Here is a 13436-nt window from a genome sequence, read left to right on the forward strand (position 1 = left end):
CGATTTGTTGCTGAAAAGTTACTTGTAAGTTAGTTTTGTCTTATTTAAAGTGTGTGCATATATATTTACATTAGAAACTAAACCAAAAGTAGTTTGTAATATTTTGTGTTTTTGCAGTGTGGATGCAGGTGTGTCCTTGGCTCTGTTAAAAACGTGAGTTTCATTTCTGCTTTTTCTCGTTTACCTCAGCTATGCATGCTTTCTTTTATTTTAGGAGTGTGGGTTCAGCTGGCAGGTGAGGATCGTATCGTACTTTCCCATTGGCTCAGAGTACAAGTTGTGTCAGTCAAAAAATGCGTCATGAAGCGGAAAAAATTTACAAGTTGAAGAACCAGCCGAATTATGAAAAAAGTGCAATTTATATTCCGGAAAATACGGTCAGAAAGCTGTTTGACCTCACTGTCATGTATCAATAGTCTGATGTTTTAAAGGGACCTGTTATGCAAAATTCACGTTTTGCATGTTTGTACTTCCATTTGGGTCTCAGATGGTTCTTAAAACTCGCCAAAAAAAACACCCAGACGATTTTCAGCAATAATGTAATGTTTTTATGTCTGGAAAATGAGCCGTTTTAAAAACCTCCAGAATGTAACGACACAATTTAGCAGTGACTGCCCCTAACTTAGCAACGCCAGTGAAGCTCCAGCACGTTTGGTCAGCTGGTTTTACCTCTATATACGCTGTACAAAGGCTACTGGACAAGACAAGCGTTTTGGTGTTGACTTACCACCCAGAAACCATTTCTGGGTTTCTGTTGGTTGTACAGAAGGCTCCACTTCTGCTTTTCAAAGATGTACGGTTTCATGATTGCGCATTTGTTTGCAATCATTTTTACGTGCGAGTGTAAATGTTTATTTCTTTGGCCGTGGCCAGCAGCAGCTTATTTAGATTTAGAGTGACAAGACACCCTAAAACTAAATAAGCAGAACTGATCTAAGAATGATTTTGTGCAAAAGAAATGTAATAGACATGTTTCGTTTCGCCCCCAGACCGATCCTAACCAGTTCAAAGAAACATAAAGATAAGTGATGAATCTTATCAATTAATGCTTCAGCAATCAAACAGGACACCTCAGACAATCTGTTGCCAGCCTGTCTCCTCTGCTGTCCTTCCACTTCCCCTCATGTAGCCTCTGCCCACCACAGTCGCTGCACTGCCTCCTTCCTGTATGTAACCCCCCCGCCTCCCACTCCTCCGTGAGGAGAACCAGCGCGGGAGCTGCCTGCATGCCTTTGTGTCCCGCAGCAGGCACCTTGCAGCAGTTGTAGGCTGGCTGTGGTATTGTCATTCTCTGGATGTCATGCGCAAGTCGGCCCTTGATCTCCCACTTTGAAGTGCAGGAACCCGAGAGGACACGGCCAACAGAGGGCGCCCAACACCAGGGAGCCCACGGCTGTGGGTCACAATGGAGGTCTGTTGCCAGCCTCACAGACTGCTGCAATAAAATTCTCGCCTTTTTTTATCTAAGACTGTCACATCACAGACTTGTGTTGGCAGGGGAGGGGAAAGGGAAGAAAGGGCGGGGGATGGGGAGTCTGCCTGTGTGTGTTGGTCTTTTTTTTGTTTTAATGGAGGAGGGGGAGTGTTTGTGAGAAAAGAAAAAAAATCAGGGATGAGTACAATTCACTGTCGTGCCACGTTCACACCTCTAAATGTGAGGCTCAGGCCAAACTGCTCCTGGCTCACTTAACAGGACTGAGAGACTTGTTATGCGAAGAGGCCTTATTCAGATTTTGCGATTTATTCGATGATGCAAACTGTGAAAGGCCGTCAGGATTTGTTAGGAATAATAAATGGGACTTAGCGCCTCATTACTGGGAAGCATCTTTATCACGACAGACCTGTGAATACTTTACGAATGCTTTCTGGGGGCACTGTTAAAGTATTTTTTTTTTTGCATTTTGTCGCTATGCAAACACAAACTTACACTTATTTAAATGAGATTTTATGTGACAGAGCAACACAAAGTAATGCATAAATGTGAAGGAGAAGGGAAATGATACATGGTTTGAATTTTTTTTAGCAAATAAAAATCTGCATTTGGATTCAAATAATACTAGTTCCACTGGCAGATTATTTCACTTTTAACAACTTTTTATTTAACTTCTTAAACTTAAACTTCTTATTTCCCTTTTAACAAAACATTTTTCTCATGTTAAAAGTGAAATAATCAGCCAGTGAAACTAGTTACTTTTAGGATTTTTGGCTTAAAAAAGTTTCTATTTCTTCCTGAAAAGTTACTTGAAGGTTAGGTTTGTCTTATTTCAAGTTTACCAAGATATTTGTTGTAGATTAAAAGTACTAGTGGTAAGACTAGTGGTATTAATGGTAAGACTTTTTTTTTTTTTTGCAGTGTGGCCTGTTGGTTACACACTTTTAGGAATATTTGCAGGAATTTTGAGCATTCCTAAATTGAAAACATAATGCTTTGGATTATTTTTAAACTGTTTCTGGTGAGGGAAAAGTCAGGCATGTCAGAATCTAGGATAAAAATACTTGGTAAGATTTTTTGTTTTTGCAATGTGAATGTTAGGTGAAAAAGAAAAGGTGTGAACACATTTCAAAAGCACTTAAAATACTTCAAAATAAGATAAAAAAAATAAAGAGACTTCTGCATTCAGAAACAATTGTTTTGTTTTTCTTGTTGAAATGAAATGCAAGCAAATAACCTGTTTACTTCTATTATTTCAACAATTAAGCATTACCTCTTCAGCCAGTACAGATGAGCAGCAGGTCAATTGTGTTTGAGGAGGCAGAGGAAAACTTCTGGCAGCTGCGCCCCTCTTATCTTCCCCTGTACAGTCAATAAATCAATACCAAATCTAAGGAAGAGGAAGCCAGATGGCCTCCCTGCAACCTCTCCAGGCCAGGCCGCTCTCAGGGCCTCCTCGGCTACTGTAGCGCCGCTGCATGCACCGCTCCTTTGAAGGCATACACATTCAACAAGCGGCTCAATGAATGACTAAAGGGAACAAATAAGCTGTTACGACTCCGCTCAAATCAGTGTTTGTGTTTCCATCCACATCAAAGGCCGGGCCCCGTTTGATATGCGGCCCCCACACCTTGATCCGAGCTGCGTACAGGTAGAGAGGAGGAGCAGCCCGCGGAGGGCAGCGAGGGTCATGTGGCCGCCCCGCTCTCTGCCCTGGCTGGAGGGGATCTGACCCAGACGAGGGTCTGGTCACGGTCCTGTTCCCCAGGGAGCTGTTCGTCTTACAGCCACGTTATTAATAGGCCGCACTGCAAAAACACAGGATCTTACCAAATATTTTTGTTTTTTTATCGTGCAACTGTCTTAGCACACTTGAAATAAGACAAAAACTACTTCAGAAGTAACTTTTCAGCTACATATAGGAGCTTGTTTTGAGTAAATAATTCCTTAATATTGATGAAAAAGTTCTGGCTACACTTGTAGGTAAAATGTCTTCTTAAGTATAGAGTAACTGATCAAATTATTAATAATGCTCAGTGGAAATTTGCGTATTTTAAAGAACAAAATGACAAAAATTCATATAAATCACATAAAATAACAAAATGAAGCAAAAGAAAATTTTTCCAAATCAATTCCTTTCAATAAAACAACTTATGAAACTTTAATAAAAACTGCAGGTGTGTGTCTGTGTCTGGTGAATTTTTCGTTAAAACATGTTTGTTTTTCATTCAGTGGGTAGGAAAAAATCCAGAAATTGTGCACAGGTCAGAGTAGAGATGCTTCATAATAAAATTACTGAAGTAAAAGTAATTGAGTAAATGTATTACTGCTATGCTTACAAGTAACTTTTGATCAAGATTTATGAGCTGCTTTTTAGTCAGTAATTCCTTAGTATTGATGAAAACGTTCTTGCTCCACTGACAGATTATTTCACTTACAACTTGGGAAAATTTTGCTCTTTTCACCAAACTCAGAGCTGCTGCAGACTCTCCCAACTCTCTGATATCAACTTGATCCATGGCACAAACTGTGCAAGGCAAACATGTTGCAATGAAATAAAAACTTCTCCTTTATTTTAAGTTAAGATCAGTCATGTTTAATGTGTAAATCAGTGCAACTTTTAGGTTTTGTTTCTCTTCGCATTGCATTTTTTTTTACTGATGTGTCTGGAAAATACAATATGTTCCCTAAAACATCTGACCCTATAATCCTAAAATCAAAGAGGACCAAGGACACACCCATATCCACACTGCAAAAACACAAAATATCTCTGAGCATTTTGATCTAGTTTGTAATGTAAATATCTTAATATGCTTTAAATAAGACAAAACTAACTTACAAGTAACATTTCAGCAACATAGGAGCGTTTTTTAAGTGAATAAATTCCTTAATATTGATAACAAAGTACTACCTCCACTTGCAGATTATTTCAGCTATAAGTAATTTTTCCCATGTCATAAGTTAAATAATCTGATAGTGAAACTAGCACTTAAAAACTGAATGTAAAGTAACTATCTACTTAAACAAGCTCCTATACTCTGTTGAAAAGTTATTTTTAAGTTTATTTTGTCTTATTTAAATATTTACACTAGATTTTCTCCTGTCATAAGTGAAATAATCTGCCACTTTTTCATCAATATCACTAATCTATCAGTTTGTGCACTGCAAAAACTCAAAATCTTACCAAGTAGTTTTGATCTAATTTCCTGTTAAATATCTTAGTAAACTTAAAATATGAAAAATCTACCTTTCAAGTAACTTTTCAGCAAGATATAGGACCTTGTCTTAGGTAAATGATGGCTTAATATTGATTAAATAAAAACATTATTTCACGTTTATCATAACATTTTTCCCATTTTAGAAGTGAAATAATCTGCCAATGCAACTTATTTACTAAAACGAGCTCATATTTCTCACTGAAAAGTTAGCTTTGTTTTATTTCCAGTGTGCTAACATAGAAACTGGACCAGAAATACTTGGTAACATTTTGTGTTTTTGCAGTGTGGCTTGTTGATTACACACTTTTAAGGAACATTCACAGGAATCTGAGGCGTTCCTGACTTGTTTTGGATCATATTGGTGAGAGAAGTCAGGCAGGTCAGATATCTAAACCCAGCCGCCGGACTCGGGTTAAACAGTGCTGTGAGTGAATGGCTGTTCACAGAGCAGTGTGAAATACCAGCTCTATTGCCATGTGGGAGCGGGAAGGAGGGCGTTTCTCTGGCCTTTGTTTGGCCTGAGAGCACACAGTCATTGTTCGAGGCCCAACCAGCCAGCCCCTCAGACTCTCCTGTGCCCTGCTTTGTCTCGAGCAGCGTGAGCATTTCCTTTGCTCGGGTCAGGGCAGGGTCGTGGCTTTGGACACCCGTCTCCCCCGTCTGTCTGCCTGAACGCAGCCGACAGCGAGGCACGTGGGGTTTCAACACGGCCACACGGGCAACTTTGGGTTTTTCCTGATTAAAGCTTGAAAATGAAGCAACCATGTCTAAGACTGTCGTGGTTATGTCCCACAAAGTCTAATGTGTTTTACTGGGATTGTGAACATAAAGCAGTGCATCCCTCTTTACTCTCACATACAAACCAATTAAATTAATTGATTTTACGTAATCAGTAAATGCATGTCTGTATTTTAGTTTCAGTACGCGACAGATGCTACGTGAGAAACTCAATCAATTTATCAGAGACCAAACAGCACAATAAAAACCAAAGAGAATGGCTTTGTTGTAACTGAAATGATTAAGATTAATTCTGATTGGTGAAAAAACTAAAACTGCAACTTTTTATTAGTTATATAAACTAACTAATACTTAACTAAAACACTGCAAAAATACAAAATCTTACCAGGTATTTTTGGTCCAGTTTCTGCTGCAGATGCTTATAACATGGGGAAAATGTCTTGTTACAAGAGAAATTATCTTTCAACGGAACAAGATCTTTTTTATATCAATATTAAGGAATAATTTACTCACAGCAAGTTCCCATATGCGGCTGAAAAGTTACTTGTAAGCAGAGTTGGGTAGTAAACAATAACTTACTAGTTACCTTTGAGTATTTTTGCTACGCTGCACCTTTTACTTTTACTTGAGTAATTTTATTATGAAGTATTGTTACTCTTACTTTAGTAAAATTTATATATTCTGTACCCACTGAATGAAAAACATGTTTTAGCTAAAAATTCATCAGACACAGACACACACCTGCCGTTTTTAAAGTTGTACAATAAACTAAACTGATTTGGAAAAATGTTTATTTGACCTGATTCTGCTATTTTATAAAGATGCTATTTATATGAATTATTTTTATCTATAAAATACCAGAATTTCCCATGGAGGTTTATATTCTCGATGATGTAATTTTTAAATCTTAAATAATTGCTGTTTTGATCAGTTGCTCAGTACTTGAGCAGACTTTTTACCAAATACTTTTTTACTCGAGTAACTTCAAGCAAACATATGTTAAAGTATCGCTACTTTTACTTGAGTACAACTTTACTCACCTCTTCTTGTAAGTTAGTTTTGTCTTATTTAATGTGTACTAAGTTATTTCCACTAGAAACTAGACCAAAAATGTTTGATAAGATTTTGTGTTGTTGCAGTGTAATAACTAATAAAAACTAATTAAAACTAACTGAATTAGACAAACAAAAACAAAGTACAATAAAAAAAAACAAAAAAACAATTGTAACAGTGGTTGCTCTGTCGATTTGGCACAACACAAAACTTAGACCACGGTTGCCTTAAAGTTATGCAGCTGTGGAAGAGCGGCCGGCTCCCTCCCAGTGTCCTCAGGCTCGCCTTATCACGGCCCGGCCATCGCACTGATAAGAGGAGGAAAGGCCAAAGGGGCCGTAAGGAGCAGCCTGCCTGATCCAGGTCAACAGAGAGGAGACTGGACTCAAAGGGGAGGCAAGGCGGACAAGAATATTATCTGATAAGAGGCGCAGCAGCCTTTTGAAGTGAGAGGAGCTACAGGGTGTCCTGCCGAGGGGACGAGCAGAATCACACAGCAGGTACAAACAAGCCAGTCCTTGGAGATCGTCCTGGGCGTATTTACACAGAGAGGATGTTTGACTCTCAAACAGCAAGCGTTTTCAGTTCTTACTGCGTCTTTATAATGTTTAGCCATGATCCGTTTAGTTGTTTTTTTAGTAAAATCACAGCCAATTACAGGACTTTAAAGCTTAAAAGTTACCTTTTATCCTTCCCTGAACATGTTAGGGATGGTTTATTGGTCCATACAAAACGTGGTCATTATATTTTTTGCACAGAATAATTCTCAGATAAATGATATTTCAGTCTGGTCAGCTCTGCCTACTTTGAGCTTTAAGGCCTCTTATAACTTTAAATCCGAATAAGCTATGTCCCCCAACTCAACGTTTACACCCAGTCAAGAAAATGTCTCCAAACAGATGTGCAATTGTGCAACTGTACATCTCTGAAAAGCAGAAGTAGAGCCTCCTGCACAACCAACAAAAATACAACAAGTCAACAACAAAACACTTGGCCTTTCCAGCAGTCATTGTGCACAGCGGGGGAAAAAAACCAGCTGACCAAACGTGCTGGACCTCAACTTCGGTTGCTAGGCAACGGGTTGGCTTCACTGCAGTTGCTAGGTAGCTGCGTTAAAACGTTAAAGGGTGAATAGAGGAGTGATGTTATGATGGCTTCCTGAAGGTGGAGTGTTGGAAAGAGCAAGACTTTTTAAAGAGACAGAGGCCAAATTTAAAGGTGTTAAATTACAAAGTCAGATTTGATGTTTATGGCATTTTTAAAACAATTGAAGGAAACATAATTACTTGATTGTGCTATAAAATAAAATGTGGCTGGAAAACACACAATAACTTTAACTTATTGTCAAATAAGCGCCTTTTAAAAACAGTACAAGAACACGCAAAATGTGAACTTTTCACAGTAGTTCCCCTTTAAGGCAGTTTACGATGCAACCCAACGCTGAGTTTAAGTGACTCGACATGCTCCCACAGAAGAGGAGCTTGAGTGTCACAGTTTAGTCTGTGGCTTTTGAGCCATAAGTCACTGATCAAAAGCTTTGTCTTTTCGGGCCAGACAGGACCTGGGGGCTGCAGTGCAGGCTGCGGCCTGAACCAAATGCCTCGTTGTTCCACCCAGGGCAAGAAGCAGAGGGAGGAGGAAGCAAGCTCCTGCAAACATAGAGAGTCCTTAATGATCTATCTGCTGCAGAATGGTTCTGATCCACAGAATGGTTCTGCTGCAGAATGGTTCTGATCCAGAGAATGGTTCTGCTGCAGAATGGTTCTGTAGAGTGAAAATCAGATCTTTACTCTCTGAAATGTAGCAAAAAATACGTTATCCCCACTGCCTTACACTAAATCAGAATAATTATTTCTGTTTTATACATACCAGAGTAATGAGAGTGATAAACTTTTAGATTTCTATGCCTGTAAATGACTTGATGACATCATGGCATTGCAAGCTTTTGATTGGAGGTTCATCTATGTAGGATTGGGCTTTTATCGTATCGTTTATCATTTATTGTGACACATTTCTTACAACTGCGTCTTGATTTTTTGTTGTCACAATAAATTCACATTAATGATGTTTAAATACATCTAAAGCTGTTCTTGTTATTTTTACTATTTTTTCTGCTGTTTGTTCAGTGAGGGTATGAATACACTGCAAAAAAAATAAAAAAATAAAATCTTACCAAGTATTTTTGTCTAGTTTCTACAGCAAATATTTTAGTAAACTTGAAATAAGACGAAACTAACTTGGAAGTAACCAGAAGAAGCTTATTTTAAGTCAATAATTCCTTAATATTAATGAAAAAGTTTTATTTTACTTATAATATGGGGAAAATGAATTGTTATAAGTGAAATAATCTGCCAATGGGACTAGAACTTTCTAATCAATATTAAGGAATTATTGACTCCTATATCTTGCTCAAAAGTTATTTGTCAGTTAATTTTGTCTTATTTCAAGTGTACTAATATATTTGCACCAGAGACATTTTGCAGTGTAAATATCCATAAATTTGAATATGATTAAATGCAGTCACTATAAGTGGTTTAATTATACAAATCACTCTTCTTTCTGTGACTCATTTTGCCTGATTTTGCTATTTTTTGTTTCTTGTATGAAATGTTGTCATTTTCGTTCTTGAAATACCAAAATTTCCACTTAATTTTATGTTTTGGTTCATCTGATGATGCAGTTTTTAAATATTAAATGATTTGATCAGTTAATCAGTTCTTGAGTAGATCTTTTACCAAATACTTTTTACTTTTACTAGAGTAAAATATGTTGAAGTAGTGCTACTTTTATTCATGTAATACTTGGAGACATGTCCTGTCTGGCCATAACAAACATTATTACATTTAGACAGAAAACAAACATCATGGAGGCCTGAAGCCACCAAAGTACGGTAATGGTAGCATCATGTTGTGGGTATGTTTCACTGGAAGAGGCGCTAGTGCACTTCACAATTCTTCCTGTTGTTATAAGTGAAATAATCAGCCAGTGGAACTAGAACTTTTTCATCAGTAGTAAAGAATTATTAACTTAAAACAAGCTATTTCTTTCTGAAAAGTTATTTATGAATTAGTTAGTCTTATTTCACATGAACAAAGATATTTGCACTAGAAATTAGATCAAAAATACTTGGTAAGAGTTTGTGTCTTTGCAGTGTTTTGTTCGTAGGAATGGGCCAAAACTACAGCAAACTATTGTGAGAAGCTTGTGGAAAGAAATCCAGATCACAAAGCTTTCCAGGCAAATCTATGAAATATATGTAAACTTTTGAAATGGAAGAACATATAAAGCAAATTATTTGTCTAGTTATTCAGATATGCAGAAAAATAGCAATACATTTGATAACCTGAAACTTGACTTTCCTTTTTAATATTTCAGGTAGCTACAAATAAATGTTTTCTTTCCCATTTCCCCCCAGTTTGATTTTAAGTAACTCATTTATAGAAACAGATTAGGTCATAATAAAACTGGAAATGTGATTTTGAAGCCACCTGTAAATAAATAACTTTAATTTCCCTTAAAGGTTTCTGTGCAGGCCATGTTAGATAATGGCTCCCGGGTATCAGCAGCCTGTTACATCCACACTCCACCTGAAAGACGGAGCTGAAAGGAGCCTCCATTATCAGCCTCTGAAGCACTTCAAAGGCTGCGGCCGAGTGAGAGTGCAGCCGCCCCGACGGTGCGAGTTTCCCTCTTCCCACTGCAGAGGACCCTGTTTGTGTCGACCCTGTTTACGGATCCCAGGGAAGGCAAACGGCCCGTTTCTGCTTGGAGGAGCTCAAACACGGCGCTGAGTGAGGCAGGGAAGGAGCGAGGCAGATTCAAATTACCTGGAGGGCTTTGGTTTGGTTGGTCAGTTTCTGCTGACAGAATTTAGCGCTTTTCAAACAAACATGACAGAAATGCACTTATATGCACACACTCACTTGTTTTTTTTTTGTTTCATTAGCTGGACTTACCTTCACTAAACACAAGATGTCGCTCTTTTTCACCAAACCCATCATCTGCTGCTGCTGCAGGATCCCCCAACTTTTCACCTTTACTTCATTTCATGATGTCAACTTGATCAATAATACAATCTGTAAAACACAAACATGCTGCAATAAGACAAACACTCCTCATTTATCAGCTTTTATTTTAGATTTACTATCAGCTCAGTTTGAACAGAATTATTGCTCATTTAATTTAGTTAAAAATTACACTGCAAAAACACAAAATCTTATGAAGTAATTTTGGTGTAATTTCTCATGGTATACTTTAAATAAGACAAAATATAACTTAGAAGTAACTTTTCAGGAAGATGAAGGAGCTTGTTTTAATTCAATAATCCCTTAATTTTGATTTTAAAAAAGGTTCTAGTTCCATTTGCAGATTATTTCAGTTTTAACGAGACATATTTCCCATGTTATAAGTGAAATAATCTGGCGGTGGAACTGGAACTTTTTTATGAATATTAAGGAATTATTGACTTAAAAAACTCCTATATCATATGCTACTTCTAAGTTAGTTTTGTTTTATTTCATACATTATACAAACTAGATCAAAAACAATTAGTAAAATGTTATGTTTTTATGTTGTAGCTGCTCGGCAGGTCATTTGTTCTGGTGTTTCTAAGTTGATGAGATGGCTGCAATCATTTTCTGCATAATGAAATTAGTGATATTTACAAATTTTTATCAAAAATTAGCTTTATTCTTGATTTTAAAAACTGAATTATTTTTGTTGGATATGTTTTTATGTAAATGAAAACAAACAAACAAACAAAACAAAAAAACAATTATGGATTCTGCTGATCTAGTTTAGCATCCTACAGCCTAAACATCAGATTATAATCTATTGGATTTTATTGTTCTGGGCTCACATTCTCCCACATCTGTGCTCATTTGCATCTATCAATATTTAAAGCTAAATTTAAAAACTAAAACCTCTAGATGTTTTACTTGTGCGAAATGGTTAAATAAGAAGAGTCAGAATGGCTTTTGTTGTACTAGTTTTTTCTACCAAACCTCTGTTATAAACATGTTATTAAGGCATAAATAAGCAAATCTGTGCCCAGCTCTTGTATTAAATTATGATGAGCTGACATCGAGCTGTCTCCACGCAGCGTCTCGGCTTGTTTAAGCAAATGTTGGCTGAATTGAAGGTTTCCTTCCAGAGCTGTAAATCCTGAGAGGAACAGACTTTCACGGGGTATTTATGGCGCAGACTTCCCTTCCTTTCTGCAGGGGGGCAGGGTGCTTGACACCATTCATGTGTCTCTGCCCTTTTAACTGCAACCATTTTGACCCAGTCTGCACACAAACACTTAATGACACTTCATTATTACATTTCTGCCATTTAGAGTTCATAATTTAGCTGGAAAATACCTCAAATGTTAAGATGCTGAGGTGTCAGTCACAGTTAAATAGATTATATAGAAATTTAGCAAACAAAAAAGTCTTAATCTTAAGTAAAAGTGAGGATTACCTTTACAAATATTTAGCTACATGATCCAAAATTGAAATAGAGATAAATATTTGATTCATCAATGAAAAGCAGATGTATGTTTCATTTTGAGAAGGAAACCCCATAAACTAAGGATATTTTGTAATAAAATCAGCCAATAAAGTCAGATTTTAAGGAAACTTTATGATTTACAACCAAACTGGATTACTGGTAGGATTAGAAATGATCTAATGATTTCATGTCCAGACATGAGATGTTTCACTGCAGATGCATTTGAATCTCTGCCTGTAATTTTACGTCAGTTTTAAAGGTAAAATCCACACAGAATGATGCTGCCATGACCGTGTTTGACTGCAGGCATGGTATTAATAACTCTCAACACTCATTATTGGAAACTAAATTCCAGTTTCTGGAGTACCCAGAGAAAACTGCTGCATGCACAGGGAGAACAGATCCACAACGTTCTTTCTGCAAGGAAACAGTGGTAACTGCTTCTGCATTTACTAATATTTAAATATATGATGATATTTTTATCCAGGTTTCTGAACAGTGTTGATAATCAATAAAATATTATCAAAATGCTGAACAATTCTGTGTTACAAGAAATGTCCAGAGCACAGTCAGTTTTGTAAATGTTCTTTCTTTCTTGCAACATTGTTTATTTTGTTGGAAGTTGCTTTTGGTGCAGCCTATGAAAAAAGAAAAAAAAAGAATCTACTATGTGGGAATTGTTTTTTTTTTATAGGAGAAGCAAAATCTCCTTTTTATGTTTGTAGATAAACTGAGATGAAAGATGTTGCAGAGGAAAAGGTTGACACAATGTTCACTTTGGTGACTAAAAATAGAGTAAAAGCTGAGTTTCTGTTTTTTTTTTTTCAATGATGAATAACCAGACTGAGTTTTTCTCTGTCGTGTTTTAACAACGTTCTCTGGTTAATGTACATGTGAAAATTTCTCATGGAAAATAAATGTGTTGCTAAAATCAAATCTTTTTCTGTTATTTATTTCGTCTGAAGATAAGATGTTAACTGCATCTTGTTGATAGAGCCTTCGTTTCTGATGTGACGATACGCCTAAACTACAACATTTCAGTTATTTTCTGTCCAGTACTTGCACTGTACCTGACTCTGAGGGCGGATTAAGCACTGTGTGCTTAAAAAACGATAACAGAGGACAGGTGGAGGTTGAAATAAGTGTCCAGGAACATAATAATAATTCACAAATTGTTTACTTTAAAGCAAGTTTTAGATAATAGCTGTTTGGGAATCGCTCTGTTGGAGCTGAAATATGTTATTTCACAGACAGGATAATAACAGAAACAGACTGTTTCTTTCTTTGTGATGTGTGATGATAACAATGTTCTTAAAGATCCAAAAATAAAATTATTTGCTAAGTTGCTGGTTGCAGTCATGTGGAAAAAATGTGTACAAACTACGACAGTTTTTGTAACATAATTAGATACATGGATATTAATTGTGAAATTTAATGTTTAAAAATGGAGGAAAATATAAAGATGATTATCAGCTTCTCTGTTAAGGAAATAGTCCACAAGT

This window comes from Poecilia mexicana, unplaced genomic scaffold, assembly GCF_051168715.1.
Source record: "Poecilia mexicana isolate PSO_F unplaced genomic scaffold, ASM5116871v1 scaffold_10, whole genome shotgun sequence".
Taxonomy (NCBI): Eukaryota; Metazoa; Chordata; class Actinopteri; order Cyprinodontiformes; family Poeciliidae; genus Poecilia; species Poecilia mexicana.